This window comes from Myotis brandtii, unplaced genomic scaffold (assembly GCF_000412655.1).
Source record: "Myotis brandtii unplaced genomic scaffold, ASM41265v1 scaffold494, whole genome shotgun sequence".
NCBI lineage: Eukaryota > Metazoa > Chordata > Mammalia > Chiroptera > Vespertilionidae > Myotis > Myotis brandtii.
Window position 1 is genome coordinate 1,414,152 of NW_005368860.1, and position 11,034 is coordinate 1,425,185.

General features: G+C 38.3%; 1 long non-coding RNA gene across 1 annotated transcript in view; it reads left to right on the forward strand.

Moving 5' to 3' along the window:
• Window positions 1–6,553: 6,553 nt before the first annotated feature.
• The window catches only part of LOC102263959, a 19,975-nt gene continuing 15,494 nt past the window's right edge, over window positions 6,554–11,034 (forward strand). Inside the window, exon 1 of the long non-coding RNA XR_314200.2 lies at window positions 6,554–6,640. This is a non-coding gene — a long non-coding RNA (uncharacterized LOC102263959). The remainder of the gene's footprint in view (window positions 6,641–11,034) is intronic.

Below are 11,034 nucleotides of genomic sequence, written 5' to 3' on the forward strand. Positions count from 1 at the left end.
TATTGAGTACAACTTGTATGGAAGACTCTATACTAAGTAGTTCTTTTCTATTTTTCAAACCTCACAACAAAACTCTAAAATAGAAAACATTATTTCTATTTTACATTTCCAGGACCTGAGATCTGGATTGTGTAAATAATTTGCTTGACATTACCAAGATAATAACTAACAGAGTGATATGTAAGCCACACCCATTTAACCACATAGCCTTTTTCCCTCCTTACTTTGCTACTTTCTATTAATTATCATTCTGAAAATGCTATACATACATGAAAATTTCATTAACTATCTATACCTATAACACTTATCAAAAAAGAAATAAAGTCTATGCATCAGCTATTTGGGTATAATATGTTGTTTTAATATGTAAACAGCCCACTATCAATGAAGATAGAGAGTTCTTGAGAAAAAGTGCAGGCAAAACTTCTCTGTCAAAATTCTAACCTAGGACTTTGTTGGAGAAAACCAATGTGATTTCATTGAAATAGACAATAAGGAATGTAAAAAGGATTTGGTGTGGGATTTAAGTGGACAGGAAACAGTGCATTCTGAATGTGTGCTTAACTTCAAAGAAAAAAAATTGTCAATCAGAGTTCAATTCCAAAAACATGAAAGAAAGCCGAAATACCATCTCAACAAATCTACAGAAACTGACATGTCCTTTTGAGAACAATCATCACAGTACAAATACTAGAGGATATAAGAGCCTAGAAATGTACATCTGAATGTCACAGGGACATTCATATTTTACAAAAGTCATCTCTAAAATCTGACTCCCAAATGACAGAGTGATACTTGGAAAAGTGAAGGTCAAACTTTATCTCACCATCTTATATATTTTCAAGACCCTGGAAGTTAAAAGTAGAGGCAGGTCACAAGAGCTTCAAGAAGGGGACTAGAGTTCTTTCCTTATCTACTTGTCCTGAAAGCTCAACTCAGGGATCTCTAGGTCAAAGGAAGAGTGTCAGGAATGTATCTAAAGAGAAACTCTTGGCCAGTAAAAATGTCTTTCTGGACCACTGTTTGGGAACCATTGATATACAGAAATAAGAACAAGACTAAAAGACATGTGCTTTAGGTTCTGACCATGGCATCTACACTTCCATCTCCATATGACATTGGGCAGATTAGTCACCTTCTTTGTATTTGGTTTCCCTACCTTTGAAATAACCTAAATATGTGAAGGCTGCCCAACTCACATAATCTCCATGAGGACCAATGAAATAAAGGGTATAAAAGTACGTTGTAAAATAATATGCTTCATATGTCAAATGGGTTCGTATCTCTCTTTTCCCTTAATATTGAACCTTTGTTTCACTTTTTCAATTTTTAATTTTTTATACTCATTTTAATTAGAATTCTAGATTACCATCAAAAGAACCAAATATGCATATAGTCGCTCAGGGTTGAGAGGGAACCTAGGAGGGAGGTGAGCATAGGTGGGGACTACTGCATTTTATTATTGCTCTTCAGTGCCTTTGATTCTTTTAATATTGCACATTTAATTTTAAGTTAACCATCTACAGACAGTTAAGTATCAATTCACATCATCCCAATTCCCCTTCCCCCAAATACACTTATGTCACTATTTTTTTTCTTTAATTGTTGACTGAATTTATATTTAAACACTATATTTGATCCTTTATTTTTTATTCATCAAATATTGATATTAGCTTTTAAGCAACTTTAAGATAAATACATTAGCAACCTTGGCCTTCCTTTCACTTTTTCTCCCTCACCCCAAAGTCCATTCATAAATTCTGTAGTTTGTGTTTACATTGTCAAGATTGATAGCATTGGTATTTTGTATCAACATTGTTCTAAGTATTAACTATTACAGAAATAACATCCCTAAGACTCAACTCTTTTAGTATATTGGGGATTCCTAGGCATCTGTGAACCTCAACAAGCATGCAATCAAAGGACAAAACAAAAGGGGGGTGGAATCACGCTTGCCCTCCATGGAGTGTAAAATTTCTTGACCAACAAGGCTGGATTACAGATGCGATATTGAAGGGAAACTTAAATGCCAAAAACATTCTTTCCCCCCAGAAGTTTAGGACGGGGATGTATGGAGCACTGTACATGAACAGTATAACTGTACAATTTTGTCTAGTCCAGGTTGCCTGCCATGAACGCCAGCCATTGGGGCAAAGTATGTATTGAATAAGTCAGGAGGTATCTATCTGCTCACTGACACTTGCCTGTTGCACAGTAATGACAGGTACATTACATATATCAGTTAAACTTCCTAAAAGTTGGTTCTTCACAATTACTGCCTATTTAATCTTTCCCGTAGAACTGACACATCTAAAAACAGCCACCTCATCACTTAGTAAGTTATATATCTAATCACTGGAGTGTATACCTGAAACTAATATAATATTGTATGTCAACTAGTTGAAAATTTAAAAATGATTTTAAAAATAAAATGAAAATAAAAACAGCCACCCTGGACTCAGTGTCAAAACCCCCTAGGTTTCTCTTACCAGCCATAACTAAGGTTTTTCTAGATACAGCGCCAGTATAGAGCTGTTTCATTGGCATTTGCAAATTTGTTAAGGATTAAGGATTTCATCAGATGTAATCTTAGCAAATTTATACATGTAATTCTCAGCTGCTTCGTGATCAACAGAAGCTTTTTCACCACAGATTATCAAATATTTTTACACCATGACATTTGCTAATTTTCTGCATCCAACTTTCTGAATATTCATACTCACCTTCAGCGTTTACTTCTTCATGGAATAGCCTGGCTGGTTTTAGGATTAGCAAGCAAGTCAGTGGCAAACATCCACTTTATTGTTCTCCAACCTAGGGAAGACAGATGGAGAGATAGCATTTCCTAATGGACTGCTTTTGTGTGCATATTATTTCAAAATATTTTAAATTATATATATATATATATATACACACAGAAGAATGCTCTTTCTCTGACTTTCCTGCTGAGATTACTCATGCACATTCTTCAGAACTAAACTTCAGTGTCATCTGCTCTGCAAAAGTGTCATGGAGAGTCTGAGGACTCCTCCCTGGACTACTGATTAACTGGGGAAACCAGATGCCTGCGGAGGCAGCTCTCCCTCACTTCTTTAATTCAGGTATACAGCATAGTAGTTAGAGAAATCATATATTTTACAAAGTGTTCCCCCTGATATTTCCAGTACCCAGCTGGCACCATACATAGTTACTACAATATTTTTCACTATAATCCCTATGCTGTACTTTGTATCCCTGTGACTGTTTTGTAACTACCAATTTGTACTTCTTAGTCCCTTCACCCCTTTCATCTAGTTCTCCAATCCCCCTCACCTCTAGCAAACACCAGCTATGTATTTTAAGGCTAAAAAAAAAACAAAAAAGAACTGTACAGAAATATTATACTCTAGTTAGTAGATTTTTAATAGGAATATGAATTGACTTAAACATTATTTTAAAAATAAGTATTGACTTTGTATTCTAAGACTAAACACAAAAGGAACTGTACACAAATATTGCGCTCTAGTTACTAGGTTCATTTTTCACAGGGGCATATTTGGCAATTTTGAAACTACTTATGTGTGCTTTGGGATTGAGCAAAGAAGTGAATATACCATAGACAAAGAGAGCCAGGTTGGTTACTGCTGGAGAAAGGAGTTATAAACAAGGAAAGAGGGAAAACTCTCATGAATCCTGTGGCGTTCCACTGGAATTGGATGTATCAGTATACACTCATGGTTTTTAAATACATATATGCAAATTGGTATAGAAATAGGTATAACTCTGCCCACTGAGAGGATTCTAAGCAATGGCATCCTAATAACCAATGAGAAGCTCTTGATTTCCAAATGTCATTCTCCAAGGCTTAGAGAAATGGTTGATACAAGGGGCTGCAGCAGGGAAAGTACAAGATGAACTACTTTGGTCACTGGGATGGGGCTAAGGGACTTGCCAGGTTTTGTTCCCCATTATGTGCCCAGTCATTAGCACAGTACTTGCCTCTAGAAAAGACTCAATAAATATTTGTGGCTGAAATCACTGGATTTAAAGCCATGCTCAACACAAGATTTGATTGATGCCCCTGTGACTGTTAATGTAATTAAGTCTTCCTTCTTCTTCTGAATCATGAGCAATATACAAAGACTAATTTGGCCTCTTCCTGGACCCATATTTCTAGCTTACAAATGTACCTTTGTCCCTTTCCTTCTGTTTTCCTCTAGAAAACAAGAGTCCTGACACTGAGGAGCATTGTGCTGTGAATCAGCAAGTTGACAGTCATTAACATGGAACTTAGGCATTTTCCCATTTCATTAAGTGTTGGACAATGTGTGTCGTTTACGAGGCTATCAAAGTAAGTGGCAGGAGAGCTGCCAATGTGTTTCTGAAGTGATTTTTGACAATCTATTTCCGTCAGCCTCATGTGGTTCTGCACCTATTAACACATCCCTTTGAGATTCTGTTTCATTCCAAACTCCATCCATTCAAAACCACGTGAGTCAAATTCAACACTAAGACATGTCATCAAAATATTCTAATTAATTTCAACTAATTTCATTTCAGTAGGACAATTTCAAACACTGAAATTTATGTCATTCTTGCAAGAACATACATGAACTGATTTTGCACCCATCCGATCCTTTGCTTTTTACTTCTCTTGCGAAGTATCTCTCAACATGTTCACTACCACTTCTCTGTAACTTCTACAATGTCTTCTCCATCCCTAATCATTTGAGAGGGTCAATGTGTTGCTATGAGCATCTTAATCACCTCCCCATTAGTAGCCAGGGTCTCTGCTTTCAAATATTAAAACAGAGAAGCCAGGGTGTTCTCAGAGAACTTTATGGACCACATGAGAGCAGATAAGAGTAGACATTGTGGCTCCTAAAGTCTAACTCAGTGCAGCTTACCTGGCATTTTTCCCAATTAACATCTTCTTCCATTTCCTCCCACTTTAACCAAATCTTCTGCCATTGCAATAATCTGTATTCCATGATGAAAAGCTTGACCCAATAATTAACATTTTACAGGCTCTTTGGCTCGGTGTGTGAAGGAATTCTTACCTTTTTTTTGTTTGTTTGTTAATCCTCACCTGAGGACATTTTTCCATTGATTTTTAGAGAGAGTGGAAGGAATGGGGAGAGACAGAGAGAGAAACATTGATGTGGGAGAAACACATCGATTGAGCCTGCAACTGAGGTACATGTCCTTGACCGGAATCAAAACTGCAATCCTTCAGTCTGCAGGCCAACGAACGCTCTATCCACTGAGCCAAACCAGCTATGGGGGAATTTCCACATTTTGATTCTTCTATGTAGAAGAAGAGGCCATACACTTACATTTCCTGCCTCCCCAAAAGCAAAACTCAAACTAACTTAGGCTCCACAAGACAGGTGCATCTGGATGACAATGTGGTTTGAAGGAGAGGGAGGAAAGAAAGCATCACACCAAATTCACCACAAGTGACATGCAGTGTTCCAAGGGGTCAGTGGAGGACATCCTGGAGATGTTGCCTCATGCCCAGCATCAAAACCAAAAAACTGGTTTCCATGGCTACCAGGGTCTCAAGGGGGACAGCCCGGGAGGGCCATTAGGATACTTTCTGTCTATATGGCCTCCAATCATTATTTTCTGACCTTCCAGAGATTATTCTACAGTGCTTTGACAGGTGTATAAAGAAAGGGTTTTAGGAAATGCAAGAGTGAAAGCAATGAGGTACCAGCTAGGAAGCTACTGTATTGGCGTAATCCAGGCAAGAGATTAACCTGGGCTAGGGTGGTAGCATAAGGCTCATCAACAGGCCTATGCTTGGACACTCTTAGTAATGCTGACTACTAAGAAGATGGAAACAAAGGGCCCACTCAATTCTTGGAAAGCCTAAATAGTTGGAAAATTCTTCTTTAAGTACTTGGACAAGACCTATCAAGATTGTAGAAAATATCCACATTCCTTGGTTAAGAAATCCTACTCTAAACAATTTATCTTAAAGCAGTGGTTCTCAACCTTCTGGCCCTTTAAATACAGTTCCTAATGTTGTGACCCAACCATAAAATTAATTTCGTTGCTACTTCATAACTGTAATGTTGCTACTGTTATGAATCGTCATGTAAATATCTGATATGCAGGATGGTCTTAGGCGACCCCTGTGAAAGGGTCGTTCGACCGCCAAAGGGGTCGAAACCCACAGGTTGAGAACCGCTGTCTTAAAGAAACATTTTAACCAAAAAAAGAAAAAAGTAAATGTGTGGAGCTCTTTGTGGTGGCATTCATTTTGAGGGTAAATAAAACCTTAAATCTGGTCGTAGAGAGATGATTTTTTAAAATATGGTACTGTAACTCAGTGGATTTGTATGCAGCCACTAAAAAATTAAAGTATGAAGAAACAATACATCATAGAAAATGTTTGTGTAGGATATAAAGCAAATAAAGATCACCGTAAAAGGTAGGTCAGCCTGTACCTGCTTTCTTAAAGTAGGTCAGAATTGAGCAAGGTTTGGAAAGGAACATGGGGAAGTAATTACTGTATTTAAAGGGTTGAGGGTGTTGTTATTTTTTTTTTAATTTTCCATGAATTTTACAGGCTCCTGGTTTCAATTTTGGCTTCTGAGAGATTTCATGTTCCCTCGAGAGTGGTGCCAGACCAAGGAAATCAAATTGCTCTCTGGTAAGTAAAACATAAACTTCCCCAATAAATTCCACCATAACCCTAAATGAATCAGAGGAAATTGCTCTTCTTGGGCATCGTAAGTCTTTCTGCAGAGCCCAGGGCCAAGGATGAGAAGGCACAAATATAAATCTGGAGACAAATCTTGAGGCCCACGTGTCATTTTAATGTATTGGAGCAAAGAATATACTCTTCCAGCACTTGTTTCTCTTCCCTTTTGTAATTCCTCCTTCTTAGTGGAGCAAAAAAACAAAAAAAGCAGCTCACTAGATAACCCCTCACATTCTTCACCGGTGCATGACTAGCTCTAATATGGCATAAGTAGAATCTCAAAGAGAAGTCAGTGAGGTCCGTTGAATGTCTTGCCCCATGAAAATCTAAGCGTGAGATTTCCTGGGAACAACCAGCACCCCTACTGTAAAAATGATAGAAAACAGACAGAAGCCTATAACCCTGAGGTAAGAGCGCACGACACAGGCTGTTTTCAAACAGAATTGGGATGTTCCTAAAATAAAATCAAGAAGGGATGTGGCGAGACTTATTGTTATCACAACGGTTTTCCCAAACCCATTGCCTATTATACTGAAGTTCAGGATTCAGAAAATGTCTGGAAAGAATGCCTGTGGTTTTGAATTTCAGGCAGAGACGGTTGAGCACAATTACAAAAGTAGTTGGCATACCCTGCGATGAAAATAACTGCTTTTTTTCTAACAATGGGAATTGGGATGCAGGAACTGATGAAGGGAGCATCCTGAATACCTTTGTCACCACAAAGGAGCAGGTGACAGGAAGCAGTTTGGAGTGGGCTCTTGAGTTGGGAGCCACTCTGTAGGTAGTTTTCTGTTTGCCTGGCTTCAGTGTAAAAGCATCCACTGTACATACAACCTAGTGTCATAGAACCAGGGTAAGCCCTGCTTTCCTGGATAAATGCTATGGTCCCTCCTCACATGTAGAGGAAACTAGTCTACAAAAGTTTTAAAAAACAACAACTTAATAACACAATTGTCTGACAAGCACATGCATGGTGGGAGTGTTAAGTTCATACATGCTTTGTGAAGAGCTGCTTGGAAATATTTATTTAATATAAAAAGGTACGCTCAGCAATTCCACTCTGAAATGTATCCTGCAGGTATTCTTGCACTTGAAAAAATGATATCCATATACTGCAGAATTATTTGTAGTAGCAAAAGTTAGGCAGGAACCTAAATTTCCATCCATAGAAAATTTGTTAAATAAATTATGGTGCAGCTAATAGCAATGAAATAATATACAGCCAACAAACAAATGAGAAGGTACTCTATGTACAAATATGGAATAAATCTTCAAGATATATTGTTATGTAATAAAAGCAATATATAATGTATATACAGTAAGACAGTATGAATCCATCTATGTGTGTTTGTGTGTGTGAATATGCATTTGAAAACTCAGAGACTATCCCAGGAGGCATATACAAGAAACTAGCAACAGAATTTATCTCTGGAAAGGGGACGGGAAATGGGTGTCTGGGGAACAGAAATAGGAAAAAGGAGCTTTCTGTCCCATCCCACCCCCTGCCCCCATTCTGCTAAATTTTGCATTATTTGGTCCAAAAAATTGATGTCTCAAACTATTGCCTCCGGAAATTGGGACTAGACTAGGGACAGGGGAATGGGAGGTTTCATTTTTTTTATTGTAAGCTTACTTCTATATCATTTGACTTAATGTGTGTTATTTTTATCTTGGTTTAAAAATTAACCATAAAAATAATTTTAAATACTCTGTTCTATTTAAAACACTCTATCCCACTATGCAGTTGTTTGTGCCAATTTTTAAGGGTAGAAAATATGTCACTGGAGCTATAATAGTGACAAAATATTCAGGATATTATGGGAACAAAAAGAGAGATCAATTAATTCTGCAGTCGGGTGGATGGTTACCAGGAGACGCAGGGATGGAAGGCTCAGGTTAGATGGGCCCATAAAGAATGTTAAATTCACCAGCCAGATACCTGCACAAAAGCTTTGTAGGCATGGGCAAAAGCATGGAGATGCACAGAGCATGTCATTTGGGGGAGCCACAAGCGATCTGGTGGGTGTGAGGGTAGGAATGGCATGAAAGGAATGGCTACACATCAACTGGAAAGGGGAAAAGGGAGTTGGAGGAAATATCACCAAGGGCCTTGAATGCCATACTAAGGACTATTGACCTTGTTTAATACATCAGTGGATCCTAAACCTAAGAGGTTATCAGAATTACCTGGGGGATCTTTGTAAAAATACCAATTCCATGCCCTTCCGGCATACCAATTATATCTGACTTCCTGATGGATAGAGCTAGAAATATGTAATTTAAAACTAAAATCCTCCTGCCTCAGCCATAGACATAGGGGAATCATTAGAATTCCACTTACGAGCACCATTCTGTGTGCAAGGAGAAAGAAATGGAACCAAACATCCCACTAGGAGGTGATTAAGAATTAATCATATGTACAGTCTCACTTCTTGTACCTGTCGGGCTGAAAATGAAGAGCTCTGTCCAGGTTCTTAAAATTCTGAACTCATTCTCGCCTGGGCTGTGCTGAAGATGGGACAGGAATGGAATTGGGGAGAAAGTAGGAGAAGAGGAAGAGCTGCCATTTAATCTGCTACCTTTCCCCCTGCTCCTCCCTCCAAGCATCCTCATTATGTTCGTGCTGTGAATACCTGGTCAGGAAGAACATGAAAGATGCCAGGACAATCAAGCACATGTACTAAGGTTTTCCTTAGAAGCAAGGACTCTTTTCCTGTCTTTTGTTAAAACAGCAACAACCGTAACCCATAACCAGTCCATGTCCTGGGCAGCAAATGTTATGTGACCTTTAGGACAACATATTCAGCTGCTGTCATCAGATCCCAGGCTGATGTTAATGACACAAATGGTGCTCGCCAGAAACTGGTGCTCATGGATTCCTCCAGAATCCTCCTCCCACTGGAAGTTTTGCTTCGCTGATTTAACCCATACCTGTTGAGCACAGAGATATGAAGATGCATTAGACACGGGTCCTGCCCTCAAGGATGTCACCCTTCCCTATTGGTGAATAGATCTATGATTTCTTCATCCTACCCAGTATTATGTCAGAAGAGTCACCACAAAGTGATAACAACCCAAAAGGCAGGTCTTCAGTAGAACAATCCTGGCTAATTTCATTAAACAGAGAATATTACATTTGAAAAGAACCTTCAGTATCATTTTGTCCAACCACCTCAATCTATAGATGACAGAATAAAGATGCAGAACAATAAATACATTGATTTGTTCAAAATTACACAGGAGGCAGAGGGCAAAACTCAAGCTGAATTCAGAAGCCCTGACTTACACTCTGACTCTTGTAGGCTGGGTAAGTGCAATTTCAATCCCAATGCCTTCACTAACCTGCCTGAATAGAATATGAGTGGGGCTAGGCATTAGATTCACTTTATCTCTTGAGGGAGGTGAGGCAATTTGAGAACTTTAAAGTTACTGGGATAGGATATACTGACACACAGGAGGGAGATTATGACTTCACATGCCTGATTTCTACAACAGTTATTGAGTGTCAATGATGAATGATAAGTAATACAGGTAAAGTCCCAGACTTTTTACTTGAATATTGCCAATTATCAATAATGAATGTGGTTAAATGTGCTTATTCTCATCTGTGCTAGCTCCAAACCTATAGTCTACCCATATTCCTTTATCCCATTCTCTCTCTACTACGTTGTACTGAGACCCTAGAATCATTCCCCCACGCAACTCTAGACAATGACTGTCAATCCATCTAGGATGACATATGAGTGCAAGGATTTTGCTCATTTGCCTTCCTACATCAAAACCTAAAATAGAATGGCTTAAAGGATAGAATAGAAAGGAAAAGCAAGAGGAGTGTTCTACTGGGTAACACAAAAATGACTGGAGGTAAGACTACCCAGAATCAATTCAATATGATTCACTAAATGTTTACTGGGTGACAGCACTACATGGGATAAGGGGTATATTGACATGATTCAACATAGTACCCATCTTCAAATGTTGCCACACCAGAGTAGGAAAGATTTCTATAAACAGAAAATTTTTAAACAATATAGTAGTTATTGTAACTGAATAAGCTCCATGCCTTTGGATAGGGATCATGACTATATTTTTCACTGTTGTTTACACAGCACCCAACATCATACCTGGCATCGACTAAGAACTCAATGATATCTGTAAAATGGTTGAGGCAGAGATCAGAATACTTATTTTTCTGAAATAAATGGGCAAAATTCTTAAGGGAAAAAAATCAGCTTTCCCTGAATCTTGCAAAATCAATAAAAGTTTTCCAGATGAAGAGGCATGCATAAAAAGAACTCTTATTTATAACTTTCCTCCAATATTATGATGAAAAACAAAATCAG